Source organism: Semicossyphus pulcher, unplaced genomic scaffold (assembly GCF_022749685.1).
Source record: "Semicossyphus pulcher isolate SPU_LCO1_2020_fin unplaced genomic scaffold, fSemPul1.0.p SCAF_13, whole genome shotgun sequence".
NCBI lineage: Eukaryota > Metazoa > Chordata > Actinopteri > Labriformes > Labridae > Semicossyphus > Semicossyphus pulcher.
The window spans coordinates 6,548,579-6,560,574 of NW_027211637.1; positions in this window are offsets into that span (position 1 = coordinate 6,548,579).

Consider the following 11,996-nt stretch of genomic DNA (forward strand, 5'->3'; position numbering starts at 1 on the left):
GTGTTGGCAAAAATAAGAAGGTGACACGGTTGTCTCATCCATCCATCCATCTGTGATCTACACCACTTATCCTGTTTAGGGCCGAGGGGGGGCTGCAGTCTATCCTAGCTGTCATTGGGCGAGAGGCCGGGTACACCCTGGACGGATCGACAGTCAATCACAGGGCTGACACATTGACAGACAACCTTTCACACTCACATTCACACCTACAGGCAATCTTGGAGTCACCAACGAACCTAATGAGCATGTCTTTGGACTGTGGGGGGGAGCCGGAGTACCCAGAGGGGCAGAACTGGTGACAACAAGCAAACTCCACACAGAAAGCCCAACGTCCAAACTGGGATTTGAACCAGGAACCTTCTTACTGAGAGGTGACAGTCCAAATTCATTACTTCTGGAGTCAAAACATTCAAATGTGATATTTAAATGCAGATAAAAGGGTGGTAATTGGAATACCCCTTAATGCATACACATTTTTCAGAAGAAGAAATAAATTCCACAATTAGACGCTAAAAATGCAACTTTAAAAAACTACTTTCACTTTTCACAATGCTTAATTAAACGGACAAACTGAAATGTAAAAATGTACTCATTGTTTAAACCCAAATAAGCATCTGATACAAAATACATTTACAGCTTATTTTATTTCCTATCATAATAAAACATTTTTTATATTCAAGTATTAATAGTCATAAAAGTGTCTTTAATAATTACATCATACATATTCTCACGTAACATGTATGTCTGTATATATTTTACTGTTTTATTTATCTCCGTTCATACCAACCTTAGATAAGTGCTATAGAGGGATATCAAATCAGACAAAATACAATCTAATACAACACCACAATTCATTAATCACCCTTTCTCTGACACAATATATAATTACTTTACTATACTGTTTATTCTTTACTATACTGTTTTATATTACTGTACTGTCTTTAAAGTCTTCTATATGTGTGTGTTAGAGGAGCAGAGTGTGAGGAAAGAATGGGATGAGAGCGCCATCTAGTGGCACGTGTGAAATCAAAGTATCGAGTATTGTTTCCTGTTGTGTAACATCACAGATTAGAATCTAACTGACCAACAAACCACATCCTGTCACACAACACAAATACTCATGGAGCTCAAACTTAGATTTTTCTAGACTTAGAAGACTTAGAGGTTTCTTGTAAAGGTTTGTGCTATTCATTTTATTGACAATTACAAGGTCTTAGATGGCAATGAGAAATGTACCAACATTTTGAGGTCATTATTCACGAAACAATATTTTCCTCTTCCTGTTATAAGATAAGTGTTTTAATTCAATCTGTCTTTTCCTTCGCTACATAAAATGAAGGACATTTATTTCGAAATAATTAATAATTTTCAGTGCAGAGAATTCTTAAGAAGGTTTAAAAAAAATGTCTAAATATTGTGGAATTAAAAATAACTTTAAAATAATTTTTAATCCTGAAAAAAATAAAAAAGTCACTGTCACAGAATTACTTGGTTTAAATTTTGATTAAAAGCCCTATAAGTTTATTACTTATATTGTGGTTTTTGTTTTGTTTTTTAAATACATCTTTTGTAAGTTTTACTGGAACCTGCTTAAAAAAAAAAATCATCATCGTGTCACTCTCAGGTGTCCTATAGGGAGCGCACTTGCTCACAGCTCTGCTCCCCGTCCCTGATGTGTCCTGAGGCCGACTCTGCTGTCAACATACTGAAACGTTTCCTCAGTATTTCCCTGTAGCTCGGTATCAGCAGTTACTGCTCTCCTGAATACTGTATTTACATCAACACTGCATCAAATGATTTTTCCTCTGAATTATGTGTTCATTACATGTTCTTCTCAGAATAAATTAACATATTTTAAGAGTTTGGAGCTGACGTCACACTTATCTGCAGGCAGCAGTAAAAGTGGAAGCCAAGTGTTGAATATGAGGTGGCCTTTAATTGAAAATGAAGGTTAATGTACATAAGTTTGTCTGCTTTAATTAAAAAGCAGATCACACTGCCAGAGTATTTAAGACCCTGTTTACACCTGGTATCAACATGTGGTCTGAGTGATCGGATCACAAAGTGGACAGCTTTAAGTACAGGTGTAAACATACCCAGGAGGCATTGAGGACACACCGACATCCGATGAGCCTGATACTGTGTGTATCCCGTTACTAATACTATATAGCACCTTACATAAGGGTACAAACATACCTAGGTAATACTTAACTAACGCATGACTCAGGATGATTTATGCATAATTTAAACCCATGTATTTATTCAGCCTCTCTGAGAGCACAACAGGTCTTTTCTCATCTAAGAAGCTTTGTCTTATTTAAGTGGTTGTTGGATACAAACATTTATAGGCTCTAATAAACTTAAATAGTACATATTTAAACAAAACAATTTTAGCCAGATGCTAAATGTGATGTTAGCATTCATCCAGTAGTACCTCACAGAATATATGCCACCAATCAGCCAAGAATTAGTAATAATACACAAATAAGAGAGTACAAAAAATCCCCCCCAAAAACCAAAACATGTCACTTCAGTTTTTATGCAGATTATCAAAAAAGATATATTAGATGGATGGATATTGTGACCTTAGGACAGAGCCAGGCCTACTTTTTCTTTCGTCAGTAGCTACCAGGAAATTAGTAGCAACCAGCAACCAATTTTTTCTGCTTTCCAAATCTTGTATGAGATGATACAAGTATGCAGATATACTGCATATATATATATTATATACATATATATTTACATTTGAACAGAGCTAGACCAGCTGTTTCCTTGTGCTAGCAGTCTCATAGCTAGCTAGCAGGCTGCTAGTGGTAGCCTCCTATCTATTGTACAGACTGGTATCAGTCTTATTATATTAGTTCTAAGACTGAACTTTTTTGACCTACTGGAGTGCTCACTGATTATTACATTTTCTCTTTGTTCATCAATTAGCATAAATGTAAAACATTTCCCTCAAAACCAACAGAGCATAACTGTAGCTAGCGCATGCAGCATTAGCCCTTCTGTGGCTGACTGAACAAGGAAGAGACGACTTCTCTACAGGATGTTAAATGTTGAAAGACCGGTGTGTGTGAAGCTTTTCTGGAGCTGAAACTGTCTGCTGGTGTTTTCTTACTTGTTCCTGTTTTCCGTCTGTGAAAAAAACTCCAACGTAGACAATGAGAGGAAATAATTCGGTTGAAGTTTAAGCCTACATGATGTCCTTAAGAATGGGGTCAATGGCACCACAAAATAAGAGAATGATGCAGTTGTTTCAAATTTTGTGGCACAAAAAAGGATATAAAGCTAAATAAAGACCCTGCTTTTCACAAGAGTGAATAAATGCAAGTGAAAAATGTTTTTTCCACATTTTTTAGATTCTAGTAGAGGTTTTAAAACATGATTTACATTTTTCTGCCTCTTTAGGTTTGTTGAAATGACTCCTGTACATCAAACTAAAACAAGGAAAGTGCACTTAATAAGGCTATTGATGAATATTAAGGAAATCCTTATGTATTCTTGATTTGTATTAGGCTACTTCAATGACATTTAAACATGTAAATGTACACAATTTTACTGCCACAGAGCTGTATTCAGATACATGATCCCCTGCGAATCAGCTGTTTGTTACAGGGTGTGGCACCCTGACTGAGTCCATTATCAGTTTCACTACTGTTTTATCACTTCGATGTCAAAAAAACAAACAAACAGCAAAATACACCAAAAAAAAGTCTTCTAAAAGCCTCAGTAGTCTGTGCAAGCACTTTCTTAAAGCTCTGGTGAATCGACTCCCCTGCAGCAGGAAGAAACCAGCCATTCAAGATGAGGACGCTCTGTTTACACTGTCACTAAACACCTGTTGTTCCATCAACAAGTGACGCTGCATCGAGGGCTTTTTATTCCAAATGTGAACCAAATATCAACAGAAGTTAAACAGCTTTGGTGATGTTTTTTTTGTGATGAAACCATGAGACAGGGTGGAGCAAGGTGTGTTGTTGCTATTGTTTGATGAATACAGCAATTGAGTGTTCGCCAAAGTTTCATGTTACAGTTATTTATCTGGTGTAAGAGAGCTGATATAATATAAAAGATGGAGGTAATTCTTCTTTGACTGTAACTTTACAAAGCCACACCAGCCACATAAAATCACTGATGTTAAACATGACAAAGGGAAGAGGGGGATGAGGATGATCATCCATGCTAAAGCCACACAAACAGCTTCAAACTGTGACATAAATATTATTTATAATACATTTAAAATCATTTTAACATCATGATTAAGATTCATTTTAATGGAAATGTTATCATGAAAACACTTGTCCCGCCCAGTTATAAATAGACATATGTCTGCTGATGTGTTCATATGTTTGTGAGCACTGTACTTTCATTTTCCCAAATGTGACTGAGGACTGAGGACATCAAAATAAAGGATTTACTCCTTTATGTCAGAGGTCTTTCAAAAGTGTACTATTCAAGACTTAAGTAAGTTGGGATGTTGACACAGGGCGGCTGTGGCACAGTGGTAGAGTCCGTCGTCTCTCTATTGGAAGGTTGGGGGTTTGATTCCTGACTGCTACAGTCACATGTCGAGGTGTCCTTAGACAAGACACTGAACCCCACATTTGTATGAATGTGCATGGATCCTGATAGGAGATTGGCACTTAGGCCTGTGCCATCAGTATATGAAAGGGTGAATGTGACATGTAGCATTGAAGCGCTCTGAGTGCTCAGAACACTTGAAATGCACTATATAGACAGATGCTCAGTCTGTAGAGACTTTGCTTGGGAACCTTTAAAGTCTCAGATCTAACACAAAAGTAAAATCAGTCGTTTTGTATTTGTGTACTTTTCCAAAAAATTTTTTTTCCCACTAACCTATTTATCTTCTTATGGCCGATACTCACGAGATAAATTATAATTTTGCATGTTCACAATAAAAACGAAAAGGTTGGGGCGTTGGTTTAGCTCACAGGTTAAATTGTGCATCCCATAGGTTTCAGTCCTCGATGCGACGGCCCCGGACTCAACTCCATCCCTCGGCCCTTTGCAGTGCGCCATCCCCACTCTATTCCCCTGTTTCTGACACTATCCACTGCCTTCTCTCTCTGAATAAAGAAATAACCTAAAAGAAATGTACCTTTCAAACGATGCCTGTCTTAAACACTATGAGTATCCCCCTATTTTCTTTGCACCTTCATCCTACAGCACAGAAAACATGCTATGTTTACTATGTAAAGCAGCACTGACAAAAAGCTATTTTTAAGCTTCTGTGAAATATAGAGAAAAATACAAAAATGAATTAAAATGAAAATAAAATAGATGACGTCAGATTTTTTTCTATTTTAAAAGAGTGACATGAAGTAATTTTCCACCAGCACTCAAGTTTTAGCACATTTGTTCTCATTATTTTGCAGCTACCTTTTTCAACTTAATATCTATCCCTCCAGTTATCCATTTCAGAGTAACCTACCATACAGCCTACCCCTCTGCCTTAAGTATGTGAGCAGAGATGATGCAATCGCTTTATCTGTGATGTGTCATCCGACCTGCATAAAGATCATGTGTAATATAGAAGTTTTGCAGAAAGTTGACACGTGTTCTGACAGAGACAAAAGCAGCATGAACGCCCAGAAATATGCTACAAAACAAATCTGTGTGCTGCCAAAAGCCAGGGCTATTTATGACTTTGAGTTAATCTTAACCTTCCTAGTGTTGTATCTGTCTTTGTCTTACTGTTGGCAGTCACAGTCAAGTCTTTGTCACTGCTGGTTAATGATTAATGACACTCAGGTTTAGGGTGCTTTGTTCTCCTTCTTGTATAGCAATTAGAGTTCTCCTACATAGACAGGTTCAATTCTTATGGATATTATTGAAGCGTGTGTGTGTGTGTGTGTTACATTAGCTGTACAGTGAGCATCTTGTTTTTCTCCGTCTCCCTGCTCTCTCGTCCTCCAGGCTCGGCTGCAGGCCCCTGGTTGCTATGATGGGATTCCCACTGATGCAATATCAGCCAAGCTCCGCTCAACTCTCTGGGTACGTGGGCAAAGGCTAATTTTGGTCTGAGGTGTTTTTGCTCGCGATATGCCAGTAGTTGTTCAACAAAATGTGAGGAGTGTATTCCAACCACCATGGATCGTTTTAAAAGTACAGAGATTTTCTTCTGCTCTAATGTGAGAAAGCATCACCTGAACAGCCATGTTTTAATGCATAGCCTTCTTTAACTCCCTGCAGACCAACCCCACCTTTGTGTTCCTGTTTAACACTTCAATAGGCTGCCCATGCCACAACATGTGAACCCCCCCTCCTCTATGCTGCCCTCATTGTAGTCGACCTGCTGTCGCTTCGGCCCAGAGTTCCTGTGTTACTACGGATTTGTTAAGAAGGTGGTCATTACATTTCCTATAGGAGAATACAGCCCATATGTAGAGGGACTCACAGCAGCAGATGTTTAAACGAGATGGGAAACAGGTTAATGAAGGCCTGATGACACCCACATGTCGCCCTTTATTCTGAGACTAACAAACGTATATATTCTGTGGGGATTTAAAGGCCAATCTGTTGAGTTGACATACTTGTCTTAATAATATGAGTAATTTAAAGAAATCCTGGTGTTATAAATCTTTTCTACCTTGTCCAGTCCTTAAAACAGGTCAGCATTACAGTGATGACTTCAGTTCAGAGTCTCTGCTGCTCGTCTCTGTCAGTCTCTTTGTACAAACTGTTGCAGACAAAAGTTGTCTTAGCTGCTAAAGCCGGTTTTGCATCTTGGTTTGATTTGAACAAAAGAGGTCAGGAAGAGACGCGAGCCCCACAGAGCAGCCTTGTCTCCTGCAGCTGCTTCTGCATCCGCTCAGTCAATGCAAAGTTATTTGCATAGGAAAATACAAGTGAAGTCTTTGGGAGTGAAGGGGAGTTGAAGAGCCACCCATCAGTAGAGGATAAAGTTTATATACTGAATTTTGGTGACAAATGCTGAGCATTAATACAAAATCTATGGGCCTAATGTGTTGTGTAGAAAAACATAGTGTCAACAAGTGTCTTCCAATCTGATGACATACTGTGGCGTCACCCGGAGCACTATTTGGACTTAATACATTTAAAGAAAGAAGAAGAAGTATAAAAGTACACGCTATGGCATACATATGAGAGAGTTACATTTGATTTTCATGGAAAAACTAGTTCAGAAAATGTTTTGCTATTACTTCTACTAAACCTTTGGTTTCATAACTGCAGCTCTGCAGGAGAACACACCTTGCCTCCCCCTCATGCAGGCTGCCTGATTTGCCTCTGATGCAAATATCAACTGAAAACATGCTGCAGTGACGATGCAGCTCAGACAGCATTATTGCTTCAGGCAAAAGAAGAGACAGATTTGACTTTCAGTATCAGACAGGGATTTTTTTCTGCACCTAGTAAACTTTGCATCTGTTTTACCATTACTGACAAAATGTTCTCAAATACATCCCAAATATGAAAAAGTCATGTTAAGGTATCTGTAGTGGAGTTATACACTTGTAACTTTTAAAGTGGTCTGTTGTTTGACATCACTGATACCACACAGAAAATGTTCTACTTCCCTGACATAATGTGCCTTACAAATATTTATTCTTGATTATCTGAAGTCAAGTAACTGATATTATTTTTACTTTAAGTTGTAATCTTGAAGATCTCAGTTTCATTCTCTTTGGCGGCACCTAAAGCGATAAACAGAAATAGTGGGAGAATACTTATCACAGATATCCAGACAGTGTTGCATGTGTGACGTCCATGGTTGGCTCCGGTTGTAACTCTTGATTTTCCTGGCTGACAGTCCGTTTCCTTTTCAGATTGCCTTCATCTGAGCGTCCAATTTGTTTCTTTTCTTATTTTTGAAGTTGTATCTGTAGTCATCGATCTTTTCTTTGTGTGTTCAGCCATAGTAGATTACTGTTTACTCGAAACACTTGCAGAGAGCGGAAAAGCAGCCGCTTAGCTCTGCTTAACCCTCTCTGGCAGACCAACCACTGCTAGCTGATGGAAAACGTGTCACTAACTGGGCGCCGCTTGTGAGTCGCCACAGACACCCACTCTGTAATACTGCAAATGTAAAGGCTTTCATCAGTGGGCCATAGGCTCAATCACCACTGTGTTACCTCATTCGATAGATAGTGACTTAACAGACATTTATTTAATTGAAAATCTTCGAGATTATATCTTTAAAGTCAACAAGAAAATAGAGTAATTCATCTTGTTTGTTTCGTGTTCCAGATACAGACCGAAAAACAGAATTAAAGACATGATGACAATGCCCTCACCCATACGGCACGACCTCTCCCTAAAGAGTCTGATGAGTGTCATGAAAACTAAACACTTTGGCCTTCACACTCACCAACTGCAGACCTGGTTGAAAACGGGAGATTTAAGTCAGAAAGTGCTTTGTAAAACTTTATTGTCTAGGTCACAGCAGCTGATTCATTTCAGACATGCTAGGGGCTTATGGTGTTTGCATATTTTAGCATAAAGGAGCAAGAGGAAAGGCGTTCACCTCACCTCTGCAAATCCTCTGACACGCACACCACACCCAGCTATAACACAGCTTTAGTGTTACCAGGCTTTTTTGTTGTTTAACACCTGAGACAAGTGCAATGGGACCGTATGATTCCTGACGTACACTTGATTAGGTTTTAGGGATGCTCGATTTTGGAGTTTTTGGTGATATCCAATATGACAATATTTTCCAACCCTATTAGCCGATTTCGATACCGACATATTAGGCACATTTTTCCACCTAACTGCAGAGAACATCAAGTCTCACCTGTAGTGGAATTGATATCACGCTACCTCTTATTGTAGTGGCCCACTGGCAGATGCAGAAATAACATATTACAGGGCTTTTTAAAATGTACACAATCACTGGGCAATATAAGAAACTTAGGTTATATACAAAATGCCACATTTATTTGTATGTAGCATTTTCTTTCAAATAAAACTGTAATATTCAAACTTAGACAGGCTTGGATGATGTTCTACCTGAGACAATCCTTTACCACAAACTTTACCTCGTGCACAGAACAAATACATGAAATGAAATCAACCTTGCTGTCTGTTTTGGAAACTTTAAAAAACTGCCATCTTGCACCCTTCTACACGCTTGGTGGAAGAGGCGTGGTGCAGGCAGTGCGTGCACACATTCACGAGTTAATGTCGTAGCTTTTTTAGGGAATCATGGAGCATTTATGCATAAATGAAGCGTTGTTTTATCAGCGGAAACACCACGGATGTCATTTTTAAGACATTATCTGCAGATATCGCATCCCTATGCATCCCTATTAGGTTTATTGGGTCAGGGTTTGGGTTGGGGGGGGGGCAAATGAGTGAATGAAGGAGGGGAGCTCATGTAAATATATGGTGCGTTACATTTTTATCAACATTAAGAAATTAAGAGTTCAGTGCAAACAAATAAAAAAAATTCATAAGCAGTTAAAATACAATGTCTTAGCGTTCTCTTCTCACACCTGTGTGTGTCTGCCTCTTTCGACCGCAGATGCACGGCGATTGTGTCTGTTAAATGTGACTGCCTTGTAGTCTTAAAAAAACAGAAATGGCTCCTACAAAGAAAGCTAAACAGTTGCTTACTGTCTTTGTGCTAAGCTAAGCTAACATCTTTACAGGACACAGAGATGAAAGTACTATCTTCTGACACAGGGCAAGACAACAAACAAGGGTTTTTCCCTAAATGTTGGACTGTTCCTTTAAAGTGCAGGGCCTGTCTCAGAACAGGAAGTAAAACAGAGCACATCGTCACGTACACCTGCGAGGATAACAAATAGGCCACTATGAGTGATATTAAAGTTATTTGAATGGATATGCGGTCCTGATCACTTCCATTTTATGATGATACCGGTGTGAATCTGTCGGCAGAAGCTGAGTTACATTCACACACATGTGCACACACACCTCCCTTTGAAGTGTGTGTGTGTATGTTGGCGTGGTCTCTGTCTGCGGTCCCCCCACATGAATAGAGCCGGGCCTTGTGCAGTCGACAGCTGTCTCCTTTGAACGCCCAAAGACAAAAAGGCCTTAAATCCAGCGACCTCCCTCTTTCATGTGTTCATCTGATACCACTCTTCCTCACCTCGCTGTCACTGCATTCAGCTCTGTGGCCCGAGGCGGCGGCTTGTTTCCACACTGCGTACAGCCTCTGGAGTTGGGACTAGTTCGCTTCCTCTGAATGTTGCAGAGAGAAAAGAAGAGCTTCAGGAAGAACAAAGTGCAGCTGTGTTGGAAATGCTGTTGTACCATCAGAACGCGTCTTAGCTGTTGTTATTAAATCTTGTGGGTTTGGTGCTTTTTAGATTATAAAGAAGAAAAGAAAAGAACACCAAAGACATAAGAGCACAATATATCCACTGTTAATAGAACAAACCCCTTTTACAGACGGCTAATGAAAGGAACATATCTGGTACAGCCGTCAGGAATACAGTCCCTGAAAAGGGAAAAGGGGACACATATCAGGAAGTACAGGAGCAGAGCTGAATGATAGTCATGTCATCCTCTGACTCTATTTAAAGTAAGGAATGTCTTAGCCTCAGTTCAAGTAATGTTTCCTTGATCATAGTTCATAGTAGCTCCTTTCAAACATTGTCCGGGTGGGCTGCATGATTGGACGCAAACAGGCAAAACGAACCCGAATTTGTATCCAAGTTTTTCCTGCCAGCCTACCAGTTAAATCTCCCCAAGAAGTCCCGGTCAGTCGATGTGTGAACGCAGTAGGTAATAGTCACGGCGAGCAAGAGGGCATGGTGATGACATTTATATCATGTGACCGGGGTCGAAACCAAAAGAGAGACACATTACAGGATGATTAAAAGTATCCGAGGTTGAAGAGGAAGGATCATTTACAAGTCGACAATAGCAAAGATGTCTGCAAATTGAAGAGATGAAGAGATTCAGCAGCTTCTGGCTGTGAGGGCCGACGCCAAAATTGTTGTCGTGGGGACCACAGCGTACTATTTACGTCACGTGACCCCCACCCAACATGTAAAATCTCTCACTGTGAGGGACATAAGTGAAAGGGCAGAAAATTTCAGGGGCAGATTGTCTTGAAATTTTCCAGAAATTGTCAGGAAATTTTGTGAAAAATGCTATTGTGAGTTATCATTGTTAACGTGACCTTCTGAAGCCACTTGTTGAGGCTGTGTAGCCTGACACACAGAAACTCTTACACACACTGTGGTACCTGCTTAACAGAATTGGCAGCTCAATATTTTGTGTTTTTGTGTTTGACCTAGCAACAGCAACTTGAGGAGCAGGAAGGTAATAATCGCAAATAATTAGGAATTTTGCAAGTATAATATCAACAAAAGCAGGTCATGCATTACCACCATTCTTGTGACTAAAATCTAGTTATAAACCAGCATGTTTAATGTTGTGTTTAATCAATTTCCAGATATATTATTTTTTTCACACATGCACTCCTGAAAAGACAATCTGCCCCTGATGATTGATGATTCTCCCTGTCAGCTGGGGTGATGGGGGGGACTCAGAAGGCAGGTAATCTTTGCTATTGTCCGCCTTGTAAATGATGCTTCTTCTTCAACCTTGGATGTTTTTAATCATCCTGTTATGTGCCGCTCTTCTGGTTGTGCACAGGTCACATGATATAAACTTCATTACTCCGTCCTGAATGTATAACCTGCTGCGTTCACACAGCGACTCACCTCGACTTCTTGTGGATCTTTTACTCGGAGGCTGGCAGGAAAAAGTCTGCACAAAGTGAAAAATGCGTCCGTTTGTTTTCACACGTGCAGCCCACCCGGACCACGTCTGGGACATTTTCAAGAGTGCAGTGCGTGTGTGAAGGGGTTAAGGTTTTTTTGCCAACTCTGAATAAGGAAAAACTCCCTGATCTGAAGACATTCCATATCTTTAAATAGAGTCAGAGGATGACTTGACTATCATTCCGCTCCTGTACTTCCTGGCATGTGTCCCCTATTCCCCTTTCTGGGACAGTAGTTTTGCAGTCGACTCAACCA